General features: G+C 33.6%; 1 protein-coding gene across 3 annotated transcripts in view; it reads right to left on the bottom strand.

Moving 5' to 3' along the window:
• Positions 1-12,909, bottom strand: part of LOC138327320 (protein inturned-like) — a 45,825-nt gene extending 32,916 nt beyond the window's left edge. For 2 of the 3 annotated variants that reach the window (XM_069273330.1, XM_069273329.1), the window contains exon 1: positions 12,550-12,909. The gene's annotated coding sequence lies outside the window, so the exon portion shown is untranslated. Of the gene's footprint in view, positions 1-404; positions 776-12,549 lie in introns of those variants that run through there. The other variant, XM_069273332.1, reaches the window with a different exon arrangement.
• Positions 12,910-13,293: the final 384 nt, after the last annotated feature.

Here is a 13,293-nt window from a genome sequence, read left to right as displayed (position 1 = left end):
TTGGTATAACTGATTTCCCCTAATCAATTGCAAACATGTATCAAATGCATTAATTATTGTTAACCACTAATTATCATATGACTTGTAAGTTATATCAAGTTTCCATGAAACGTGCAAAACAACACAGAGTTAATGATGCTAAATTGATGAAGGGGACATTTAAAATATGAGTCACAAATTAATGTGCAATTTGACTGTGACTGACACGGAACAGTACAAGTGTTCTGTATGAAGAAGGAACAGATTGAAGACACTAATTGCATACTTGTATATATCAATATAGAACTTGCCAATGTATACTTTCAGCATTTTTGTAATTATTTACTAGGATTTGTGTCTACTTGCAAGCTCAGTTTAAACTTGACTTCAAAAGAAGGCCACTGGTAAAAATTAATTGAACTTACCTGGTCATTACGAGTTTTAAAAGTTCCATGTCACACTTTTCTCTCGGCACTTTCACCACATTCCACTAACTGTTACTGTATAACTATGTGCAATGTGTATCAGTGATCATGGTAATGACAGAGTTTACACGTGCACAATATGTAACATATCACACCATAATTAAGCCAGTGGGTATCAAACGAACTTAAAACCAATGTCAATTCCCGTGAGTAAATTCCCTAGTTGATTCGGAGTTTTGATGAGCAGAGTGGCAATAGACCGGTCCGTGGTACCAAACAGACCACCAGATCGGAATAATTAGCCGTTTCTTAACACACACTGAGTGTAAAGCACAGCCGCTAATCGTAAATATTGAAGCTTAAATTCTATATCTTGTCAATGTGTCAACAACGGTGAAGATTTCCGCTCGCAATATCTACATTTGAAAGTGCCTCCGAGTAGGTCAAATAACCAAATATTTGTGGTGGAGATCCGTCCTGACCGGGTATAGCTGTTTAATCCTATTCTGTGTAATGCCCGCGTTTGTTCACCCGTAAGTTAAATCGGCCCACAATTCTAAAGGAAATACCTCTATTCACTTTTTAACAGTTTCGGTAATTTTAACCAATGAAAACATAAAAAGACACGATCGAAGGTGTTTTTTGTGATTACTCTATCTTGTGCCTTATCAAACGTTTTAGCCAGACGGTGAAAATACCAGTCAGAAAAACGAAAATAAGATCTACACGTGTTTTGGTATGATGAACCCAATAGAGGTTTGTACCTGACAGTGTGTATCGGACAGGTATCCGTCAGGTGACAGTAGTGAGGCTTACAAGTTTTTATTTTTGCGAGTCTTGGCGAGATAATGTGATAATTTGATTTATAATACATTTGATAGCATTGACATTAAAGTAATCAGTACATATGGTAATTAAGATTTTTTATGTTTAAAGTGGCTTGTATATGTCACAATTACAGCGTTTATGAAATATTATTTTTATCTACAATGTATGGCCTCTTTGACAAGATAATAGTCCGATTTCCTATCAATACTAATAAATTAAAACCCCTAATATAGTAAGTTTACATTTTATGTCTTCAAAACATGCACATATTCATATCATTTGGTTATTTTTGAAAAATCGTTATTGTCCCAAACCTTCATTTAAAATAACCACTCATAATAAGTTGTAATAATACGCTTTATCTAGTTGTCATGATTCTATATTCAGTTTGAGCTTCTTTTCATGCGTTTACATACAATGTAATTTACAGTCACACCCTAGCCACAGTCGTACACATTGTGTACAGTGTAGATATTAATCTACTAATCTATTACATTCAATAATTTTAACAAGCATCGCATTCATAACTTTAATAATACAGTTTACATTGGGTGGTGTATGAAGCGACTGCACTTGCGGTCATCAAATATGAAATTTGAGGAACTCATAACGATTCTTAATTACATAATTTGATTTTTTCCGTACTAAGAGTACATATATCTCTTGTTGTTGTTTTAAACAATGTATAAATATATTTAATATAATGAGCTTCTTATTGCAGATGTTTTAACCTTCAACACTTTTGTTAATTTTAAGAAGTGTTTTAAGTTTATGGATGAATTTTATGAAGTCATGACTGGCATGTTTTAGTCCGAACACCATAATGACTTAAAGCATGACAATCAGCTCACGTGATGTGAACTCCAAACAGTGTCTACAATATCAAATGTATACAAAATACCAAATGATGATATAGAACATGTACAGTCGGCCAAGCACACACACCGTAAAGGACATACACAGTAGTCATTAAATTACCTTTATCTGTCAATTTAATTTGTTATCTTTTAAGACTTTGTCATATAATTTATCATCAGTCTCATTCTAGTTTATTTCATAATTTAAAAAAAAATCTTTACATCGTGTAAAGGAGATTTACATTTCGTAACACCGATTTTATAATCAGTCATGAACAGTTTGATTTATTGATCAATCCAGCATGTTACAGAAATATAATATTTTGGATAGGAAGCCCCCTTGTAAAGTGTTGAAACAACATAATTGGTTCGTGTAAGTCAACACGGAGACGCTTAACTTGGTGCAAATGGAGAAGTAGCTGACGTTGTAGCATGGTTTACCTGAAGAGGTGGACTCCAGGCCTAATGGGGCTGGTAAAACACTTGAATTTAGTAAAGAGAGCCTAGTAAATCTGTAGAAATCGTCGTGAATCCCAGAGAGGTGCTCGGGGTTAGGATACATTACAGCATTTATTACGACAGATTGTGATATGTTTACACTACAAGGTCCTAGAGATTCGATCGCCAGGTAAAACACGGCAATATGACGTTTGTCTGTGTGTACATCATTATGCATTAACTACTATTTTTGAACAGAAGAATTCATTGTTTTTGTTGAGTAGATAAGACTACCACGTGTATGGAATTAATTCGTAATACATTCGTAAACTTTAAAATCATCCATAGTTCACCAGTCGTAATGATGCTCACGACGCTGGACAATTTGTCCCTTTGTGTCAGATCAAACGATTATATTTTTGATAATTGGTACTCCTATATCGTTAATGGGAACTTTATGTTTTAAGAGTTGATACGTTGAGTATTGCAAATTATGTTCATTATTAAATTCTTAAATTATAATATCTAAGTTGCTTCGTTAACTGATATTGCCTTATATCGTATCGCAGCTTCGGTCACTTACTACAGGATAACACCCACTGTTTTTTTGTGTGGGGTCAAAGGTGAGTGGCTGCATTTTGGGAGCCTGAGGTATGTTTGTGTTGCGTGTCCTTGTCCTTTTGTGTGTTTTTTATATTTACATGTCTTATTATAACTATATTCATTTCTCAGAAACAGTGATATATACAACATCAAACGTTACTACGTATAATACAAATGTATGCTATTAATGTTCATATGCAGCCATGTGTCTGCTATCTAGACTAGGATTTCAGAGGATCAAATGTAATATCATGGACAAGTATTGTGTAACTCCTCGCTATGTCAGGCAGGAACTAATACTACGTGTACATCACAGAGTAATTAGACTCGACCGTGTTATAATACCAGATCTTATATTACATCAATAATACTCTTCTTTAGTAGGCCTAAGACTTCGCCAAAGTAACATTCAGACAAACATCTACACTCATTTAAATCTAAATCAATGGCTGAAAATTCACAGGGGGTACATGGCATTTTAATGCGTAAACAGCCTCATTTGTCAGAATATGGTGAGAACAACGCCAAAAAGAATAGGACATTGTTAGATTGCCTAGGTCCAGTGGTCATGTGTTGTACATGGCGCATTTAAATGACATTTACTTAATCACAACTTTCCAATATTGCTTTTCTGTTGTGTGACAAAAGTCTTTTACCGTCAAAAGGCCTCGAAAACAGGTCGTTTATGAGTTATTTCCGAAATAAATACACTGACAAAATCCTATATATGGTCAGAAAAAATGACATATCACTTTCGGGCTGATGCCAGGCAGTTACCAGCAAACACTTCATCTACTTTAAATCTTACAGGCATCTATTTAAAGTCTGTAAAATGTACATAAATGAGAGCATTCAACAAATATAAACCTGAAGATAGAGAAATAATCAACGATAAAAAGCAACATTGAGATAAAGATCAGAAAACCCGTAACAGAAGCCACTATGTGCCATATCCAGAATGCATCTCGTTAGCCTTCTTAGATAAGACCTAAATACGTGTACACTGCCATGATATTTTATTTCTGATGGCGATCGCGATGTGGTGGACTGTGCACTGATTAGTAGTAGATAAGTAAATATAATTATACCTACAATCCAACAAGGGTTGGACGCCTGGTTTGCCAATTGTTATTACAATCAGCTGGAGAATCCTCTTTCTCATGGAGACACAATACGAAAACACTGCAGTTTTAAAATCTCATACATACCCACAAATGCAACACATCGCCTAAATGAGAGGCTTTCCTTCAAATACCCTCGTTGTTGATATGTTAGTAAGCAATATTCACACCAACACAAAATTTTCATCTTTGTCGATACACTTTTTAACATAATTAGAATGTATAATTAACATAGTATTTATCAAACACAATGTATAATTGACATAATAATTTAACAAACACAATGTATAATTGACATAGTATTTCATCAAACATAATGTGTAATTTACATACTATTTTATCAAACACAATGTGTAATTTACATACTATTTTATCACACATAATGTATAATTTACATAGTATTTTATCAAACATAATTTCATCAGGTCAGGCATGTTATGTGCTAACAGTATTATCAGCAAATCTGATATGGGTCTGTGAAACAGTCGGTATAAGACACAGAACATAGGCAATATCTATGTATGATGCAACAGTAGAGATAGGTAACTGTAGACGTGTTAAATGTAAAAAGGTCAGCAGCGAATATTGTGTTTTCACTCAACTGCATGTCGGTATGTGTACTGACTGATCATGTCATTGCTGAGTCGAATGAAGCGTTTTCATTGATCAACATTTACATTTCAAGCTCGGATAATATCAAAGGAAACACGTGTAAAAAGTGGCAAACTTATAAGGGCAATCTTGTTACGGAACAAGGTGTTTAACATTATACGAGACGGCGGTCATACTATTAGTCTACCCAACCCAAAGTACAGATGTATATATCAAACCTTACTAAACAAATTCTTTGGTATGTTTTCCTTTTTAACTCTGCCATCAAAGAGGGGTTTTATATAAAAAAAATATAGGGGAAAATGTCAAATTATGCTAAATGTATAAAACCACATCCCTAAACTACTTAAGCATTAACAATAAAAATATGTCTTATTTCATTATTAAAATGTTTTTATATCTGCAATGCTCGTAAGTTATCTAAATGCGAGACAACCTTCTGTGTATTTTCTTAAATGCCGAGCATGTCCTATGCAATATTAACGAGATGAAAGTCTATCAAGGTCGCGGAAGAGATGTCAAAGCAAGCAATTCTATTATAACGACACGATGTAGGAAATTGGTTCATAGTTTCGCCACTGATTACTTTTGTCGTCTCTTGGCAAGATGTCGCGTGAGTATAATCACAGTGCTGATCACGTGTCACGATAGCTGATGGGCAATATTCCGTGCCACGTGTGGAGAAGGTGTTTTGATGTTATGGCCATCACTTGTTACAAATTAGTCTTCAAAAAAACTGTAAAGACTAAAGATATCATTGATCCTAAATGATGTTATGTTTTAATCATATACGTACCATCGATCAAAAAACGTCGCGAACTATTAATGTTTTAGCAAACGTTACTGTTTAATAACTCCCGGGTGTATTGGAATCAGTCGATACCGATTATCTTTGATAATATAAGTATTATCACAGAGTTTGGATGTCCGCTCGGAAAGCTTAAGTAGCAAGATCAAGGTTTAACCACAGACATTTTGTAACGTATACATATAACAAAATTGGTGCCGTGACCAAGAGCATCAACTTTCTGCTAGCGTAAACCAGTATGCGGGCAACATATCTCCACTATCTAAAGTAAATAGATAGATGAATTGTCGTCTAGCACGTGCTATAAAAATGGTGTTATGAAAGTTCAAAATTCATCAGTAACGATTGTAGGAGTTAAACAACTCTTGAATTGAAAATATATTTATATGTGCAAGCCTTTCTAATGGCATATAACAATAATTGTTTAGTGGAAACCCATGTTTGTAAAGATTTTCTTTAAAAATGGATGATGTCCCTAGGGGTTACCAGTAGCCTTACAGTTTGACAGTGTCGTTCATAGTTGCAATTAATGATTTTTAAGTAGGAGTGAAGTTAATATTAGATACTAAGTCATTATGTAGTTAATGGAGAGAATGAATGATTGTGTGATAACAGTGAGAGTTTATGTAGACAAAGCTTCTCCATCGACCTGCTTGGTTTATCAGAGACGCCTGGCGTGTCTAACGGTAGAAGTTAAAGGCAAATTTGTTTGCACAAGAGGCACTATTTTATACCAGTTTTATTTACTAACAAACATGGACGCCTTCACACCGCGGGATACCTTTAGATAAGTTCCGAAGGGTAGGGCTGCCAATTCAGATACACTCTTACTTTTTGTCTAATCTATATAATTTACTTGTATAACGATCTTCCATGGGGTCTTTACACATGTTTAAAAGTAAAAAGTCAAGAACACTGCATACAAAACGTCAACATTTATTTAACGTTTTGCAAACATTAGTATCAAAGGTTCGTGTCATGCAGTCACTCTTTCATCTCAGTACAACGAGATATTCTTGTTTCGACCACATTTCAAAGATATCAAGTATCTTCAAAATATAATGGAACGTCTTCTCTTTTCAATATCAATCATTTGATACTATCTTCTAACCAACAAATAGTGTCGGTATTTTACATGTCCATGCATAATTATTTGGATAAGACCTACACCTGAAAGGAAGACTTCAAAATTAAAATTCATGATTAAGTGCAATAAGCTCATCACTCACAGTACTGCATTAATTTCTGCCACAATTAGACACGAGTAAATTAAACCTATCTATTCATGATTTATAAGAATCCAATTCCCTTTCTTACATTTATCGCAAACTCATTGTTAAATAGTTTATAAAGGGAAGATAAATGTTGCTTTGACATGAACAGGTGCATGAACAAAAGCTTTGTCATAAACAACAATTATTGTAATATCAACTTCGATTCATCAAAGTCAAAATTGCGACTCCTAAATTTTTGTCCAAATAATACAAATAAATAATACAATAACGAGATATATAAAATCTTTCATGATGCATTTTCCTTTCATCCTGGAATTTATTACATTTCATTATTTCAGTTGACAATTTCGAAGAAAATGTCTTAATTTTCTCCCTTTCATTATGAGGTATTTTTTATCATTTCATAAAGGATGAGATGAAATATATGTTTATAAAATGTGTCATCGCATTCCTATGTCACAATACTGGTAAAACGGACAGTGTGATTTATAAAATAACATCTAACCTTTGCAAAGGCCCATTAAATGAAACCATATATCAATTGCCTTATTTTTAAAGACCTAAACACGTTTATAATTTGCTTCTTAATGTTTGAAATACAGATCACTAAACAAAACGTGAAGCGGAATTTGAAAAAAAATGCTACGCTACTCGGCTCATTGAACGGACTATTACGGACATTAGTAAACGAAGCCTTTGATGTAATGATAAAACTAATGGTCGGGTTAACAACAGTCCACGGTATGGGTGTACTTACACAAAAGTTGGTGACGTATCTGGTATTGTAACTAACAAACTAATCAACCGTGACATATTTCTTTATTGTGCAACCAAAGATCGGAAATAGTATCCATGCCACAATGTCCTACTTTTAGTTTTGGGAACGGGAAGTTTTAATGTTTGTTGTTTTAGAGTTGACAGTAAATGAATACATTCGATTTATCACAAGTGTTTTAATGTGTGTAAAATGATCTTCACACATATCTACTCTTAGACTACAAGCATATCAATCCATTGACGATCGTATATTGGAAAATACCAATCGAAGGTTATTTAAAACACTAAAGCGGGAACTAACATGATAGGCATTCATTATCTGAAGAGGTTAAAGTGTATTTAATGTTTATTTTATCGAGGTCAGCTGTGAGTAAGTTGTTTAGTCCTAGTAATGTTATGTTTTATCACTGTGAAGAATCGTGTTTACCGAGAGCTAGCTGAAGTCAGTTAATTAACAAACTTATAAAAGGGACGAATTATGGCTTGGTATATTTTTATGGTTCAATTTATCTTTTATTTATGTGAAGATCACGTGATATAGCCTACAAATGGACGCGACAGTTTACGGCAAAAGCCTGCAGTAGACAAGGTTAGTCATATATGAAAATAAAATGAAATATCCTTTAAATGTCAATATATCATAAACACAACATTAAGGTACTTTGACAAGATCATACATATTTTAACGACTGAAGATTAATTCACTCAAACAAAATTGATGATGTTCAAAAAGTTTCGCAATCTTTAATGCTTCAAAATGAAAGAGTTTATTGTATTTCTCCAGAAATACCATTCTTTTGCTTTTTTGAAAATGTAAAAAAAAAATCTAAGGGAAGAACTCTCTAAAGTACAAAGGAGTATTATCCATTGTTGTGAAGAGACAACGACAACTTAAAATTGATATAGATCAATACAATCATTGTAAAGTTGTATATTAATATATTAAGGGAGAGAGCGAATTCCAGAATCACAATTTTCAAAAATTTCTGAATTTTAAAAGATATCATTGTCATTGCTAGGACATGACAAGAAGGCCAAGACAAACAACATCTCGTTACTTAGATCAAACAAATGTTTGTATTGGTAATACACAACAGGGAAAGAACGGAAGCAGGCCAAAATATTAGCACAAGCGACATTGAATTAACTGTAAACACTTAATTTGTATCCGATCAGTTAAAAGTATTTATTTCGACACCTCGACAAGCTCTTGAGGAACTTCGTTGGAGGTGTAAAGGTTGACAAAACTTCGAGATTAACTCTATACCAATAATTAACGTCTCATGTTTATTTTCACAAATGGTTATTCACACGTATCAAGTTCCGCTCCGTGTATGTTAACATTGTGGACGTAGTGGACGTACTAGCAGTACACACAGACTGTTGGTTTAATTTGTAGCACCTAGCCAGCGAGCCCTGAAACGTATATTGGATGATTGTTACCACTTTTAGAACTGTTGGTGACTGACACTCTCTTTACATGTTCCGACCAACACCTAATGTCAACACAACACCTTATAGTATGAATGATCAGTATCAACGAAATTCATTGAGTGTCACTTCACCAGGCTAAATAGGTCGGTGTCAAAGAAGGTCACAAGCAAATTCTTCCTATTCCGATTCAACCCGATTATATTTTTGTGTTTCTGTATTTTCTATTGTTCATTCTATATCAAGATCGTGTTTGCTTTGTGTTTCTTGCAGACTGCCTTGAAAATTCGAAATATATTTTGTTTATACGGTTAGAATCACTGCCTTTCTCCATATCAACATTCCTGGTAAATATTGGTAATCTTGCAATTGTTTCTTGTATCGTTCACATTATACGATGCTATTGATGTTCATATTTTACCATATTTTAATATAGATCAGAACATTCCATTCAAATATGGCATTTTTGTGTTAAATTTTTAATCATATTTTCTTTTAAATAATAATGACTTTTTTGTGCTATATAATTAAAAAAGTGACAATATTTAACAGTTAGTGTTAACTTTCTTCTCTTACACAATGTTTTCTGCTGTTAAAACTTGTATTGAGGCCATAGAGCCGAATATCCTCACCCGGAAACACCCAAGTTAAACTTATCAGGAATCAGACCATCAGACGGAAAATTACAAGTTGATTGCTTTCGAAATATGTGTGATGTTATTCCCCGGGAATTCTGTATTGGACGACTGGCCTCTGATATGAAGTTAATATATAAGCTGACGATTCAATAGCCGTGGGGCCATCTTTACGTCGCTTTACATACACATCAAGGTGTTACATGTGTCTACATATAGCCTTATGTGTATGTATGGAACGAATCGCCAAATGATCGACAATGGTTGTGTCATATATAACTGATGGCCATAAATTCACGTTTTGCTGGGAAAATAATTTCACTTTTTGGCATTTAAAGAACCATTTATGCACTAAGCTCAAAAGCTTTGCCAAAAAAATGTTTCCCTTTTTTATCGATTAGAGTGACACGTATCACAAGGACGGTGGTCTCCCATCCTGGGAAAACTGCGGCTTCCATCATACTAGGGGAATATTCTCCCATCATATAAATGTTTGGTGATGACGTGGCGGGCCATAGAATTCAATGGTGATGACGTGGCGGGCCATAGAATTCAATATACTCTCGGGGAACGCTTAATAAATCAAGGTTGTTTTGGATTTTAAATTCTTGTCAAATTTGGTGAATTGGGATAGAGAGTGTTTTTATTGAAAATGTCTATTTTAAAACGATTATTTATCTGGGGGGAGAATAGAAAGTTCCTTGAACTTATCTATGTGTTTTCAATAAAGAAACGCCGGCGTTCATTTTGGATGTAACAAATATTAAGGAAACAAACATTACTTATTCATTCATTTCACTAAAATGTAAGTGTATTAATCACAGAATGCAATATCATGACACAACATTTTTCAGTTGACGTACAAGCGCAAATAATGAAAGTTTTCGAGCTATTCTTGAACGTTATATACGCTATTATGAATGCTATTGATACTAATAAATACGGGAAAGTAAGCTCGATGATAGTAATATATGGAGATAAACTGTTCGTATTAGACACTGTAATTTGATTGGTTTAAAGTCGGCTATACAACGCTATGATCTATCCTTATATAATGAGCTCTATGACATATTAGTTGAACGTAAAAGGTGATTTTGTTTATAAAAGTTTTGATTAACAGACCAGCACTCCGTTCTCACATCAGGTATACGAATTCCATGCTCCTAATCTAACCACTTGCTTTGTACTATATACCTTACACATGCATCATTTATATGGTATATATTAATGGTATATGTTAATACTGGATGAAAATATAATATGAAAGTTAGAAAATAAATGTGACGAATGTAAATATATCGTAATGTGATATATATCTCTACACTACATACGTGTACGCTGCGAGTGTGCTGTGTGTCTGTACATATTGTATTGTTTTTCCTGTCTGCACTGTATATATATATGCACCGTACTGATAAACCAATTGGTCCAAAGTAATAAAGAACTGATAACTGCATTATTTATGTAAATGCTTTGACAAAAAGTATCATATCTGTGTCTCTTGAAATTCCAAAAACTTTCTTAGATGCAAAACATGGACTAAAATTTTAATTTTAATCATAGAACTATTTCTGAATTTAAACCAATATTTAAGATTTCCCGTTGTAAGTCATGCAACTTATCAAGCTGGACAATATCCTATTAACGTATACTAATTCAGAGTAAGCCAAGTAAATTCTGAAAAGTTTATTTATATATTGTAAACATTGCACAATTCTCTTTATGTTTAATTGTTCCCAATTCCCCCTATACCGGATAACTATTCATTTCACTGTTGTAAAGAAAAACTCCAAATGTGTTCCCTTTAAGATTTACTGATGACAATACTTACCTACACTGTTGTAAAAAAAATTTACTGATGACAATACTTACCTACACTGTTGTAAAAAAACAACTCCAAATGTGTTCCCTATACGATTTACTGGGGGCAATTATTACCCACACTGTTGTAAAGTTTGTTGCATCTAGAGGTCCTGTAATGATCCTAGTCTTATATGTAAGCAGTAGTACCCGGTTGTGCTCTAATCATCATTCTCCATTGCTTATATTTGTCTTACTTTTGCATCATCTATTGCAAAACCATAATATGGCTGCTTTTAAATAATTGGATTAATGTACTTAGTTATTATGGACTCTCTAAGTGATTTTAACTGTTTATTTACTATTTCTGTGTTTTAGTAACCAAGACAGTTGTTCTAAATATGTTCACATATTGATATAATGTAATTACCTACTCGTACTGTGAGTTATAATTTATTAAATTTCATTTCAATATGCACTCCTTATACCTTATAATACAAACTACCAAATAATGAGATAATGTGGCCGATTTGATTCCACGCCGATAAAGTATATACTCACGACCTCTACCCGCGACTATATTAAACAGTAATTAAATTTCAAAATAGCAAATCCCATTATGTTACTGTCAACGGTAACAGATATATGAACGCCACTGAACGTTTCACATTGTCGTTCTAATTCCATACCTTCATTCATAAAATGCACATTTAATGAAATTTAATCAAATATACCTTTATTTGCCTAAAAATATAATGATCTTTTACATAGAAATATATAGGATTTAGGTTCTTGGATAGATGTCAGTTGACAACTCTATTATGAGTGGTGCCCTTCTAATATACATGTGTAAAGTATCTTGCCTTTTCACCATGGGGTAAATATTCCGTTATCAAAGTCTTCCAAGTGCACCTATCTTAAAAAAAACCAGTGTATAAAAATACGTTACATTCTAATTCAGTGATAAAAAAACAAAGAAAGAAGGAACAATAATACTCACCTGATGATAAGGTACCTGGACGGTATTCATGTATCACATCACCTTGCACCAAAACGTATCAATAAAATATGTCCAATAGATAATCCTGCAAGCTTTATCTACGGATGCAAATCTTGCGTCTCCTTTTATTGTGTATCTGAAGTATATATATAAAGTTTTCTATAATCCAGAGAAAGAACAACTATATCAAATAAATCGCTTACTCAATGCACGTAAGTGTCCATGTATGAGAATGTTACACGATGTTATGTATGACTGTCACCTAAACCAGGCCGTGAGTAGTTTTAACACACCTGCTCTAGCTAGGAGCAGCTCCACTCGGAGTTAAATGCTCACCCTTCAGTGTCGACCCGCTTTCTCCCATACACCATATGTAGCTAAATATTTATATAGAAATGTAAAAGGGGTATTGAGTACGCTGAGGTCTCAGTCAATGCTAGGCGCTGCCTCATTACACTCGTATGTAATGTAGTCTTTCCTAATTGTGTGCCTTACATGGCCCGTTTGAGAACGGCACTTTTACTGGGTCGGTAGAATAGTAGTACATGGATAGATGATTCAGATCATGTCCATCTTAATGAAACTTGTTCCGATTTTCTAATCTAAATATAATTAAAATATCAAAGTTAAAATGATAATACTAAAATGAAAGTTGTAATGGTAACCTCATAACATCACAACAGTATACTTTAATTAAAACATAAAACATATTGTATTCTTAGGGATGCATTAGTAGTAGTATAA

The sequence above is a fragment of the Argopecten irradians genome, chromosome 7 (assembly GCF_041381155.1).
Source record: "Argopecten irradians isolate NY chromosome 7, Ai_NY, whole genome shotgun sequence".
Classification (NCBI taxonomy): domain Eukaryota; kingdom Metazoa; phylum Mollusca; class Bivalvia; order Pectinida; family Pectinidae; genus Argopecten; species Argopecten irradians.
The sequence above is the reverse complement of the archived record's forward strand: the minus strand, read 5'-3'. Positions and strand labels throughout refer to the sequence as shown.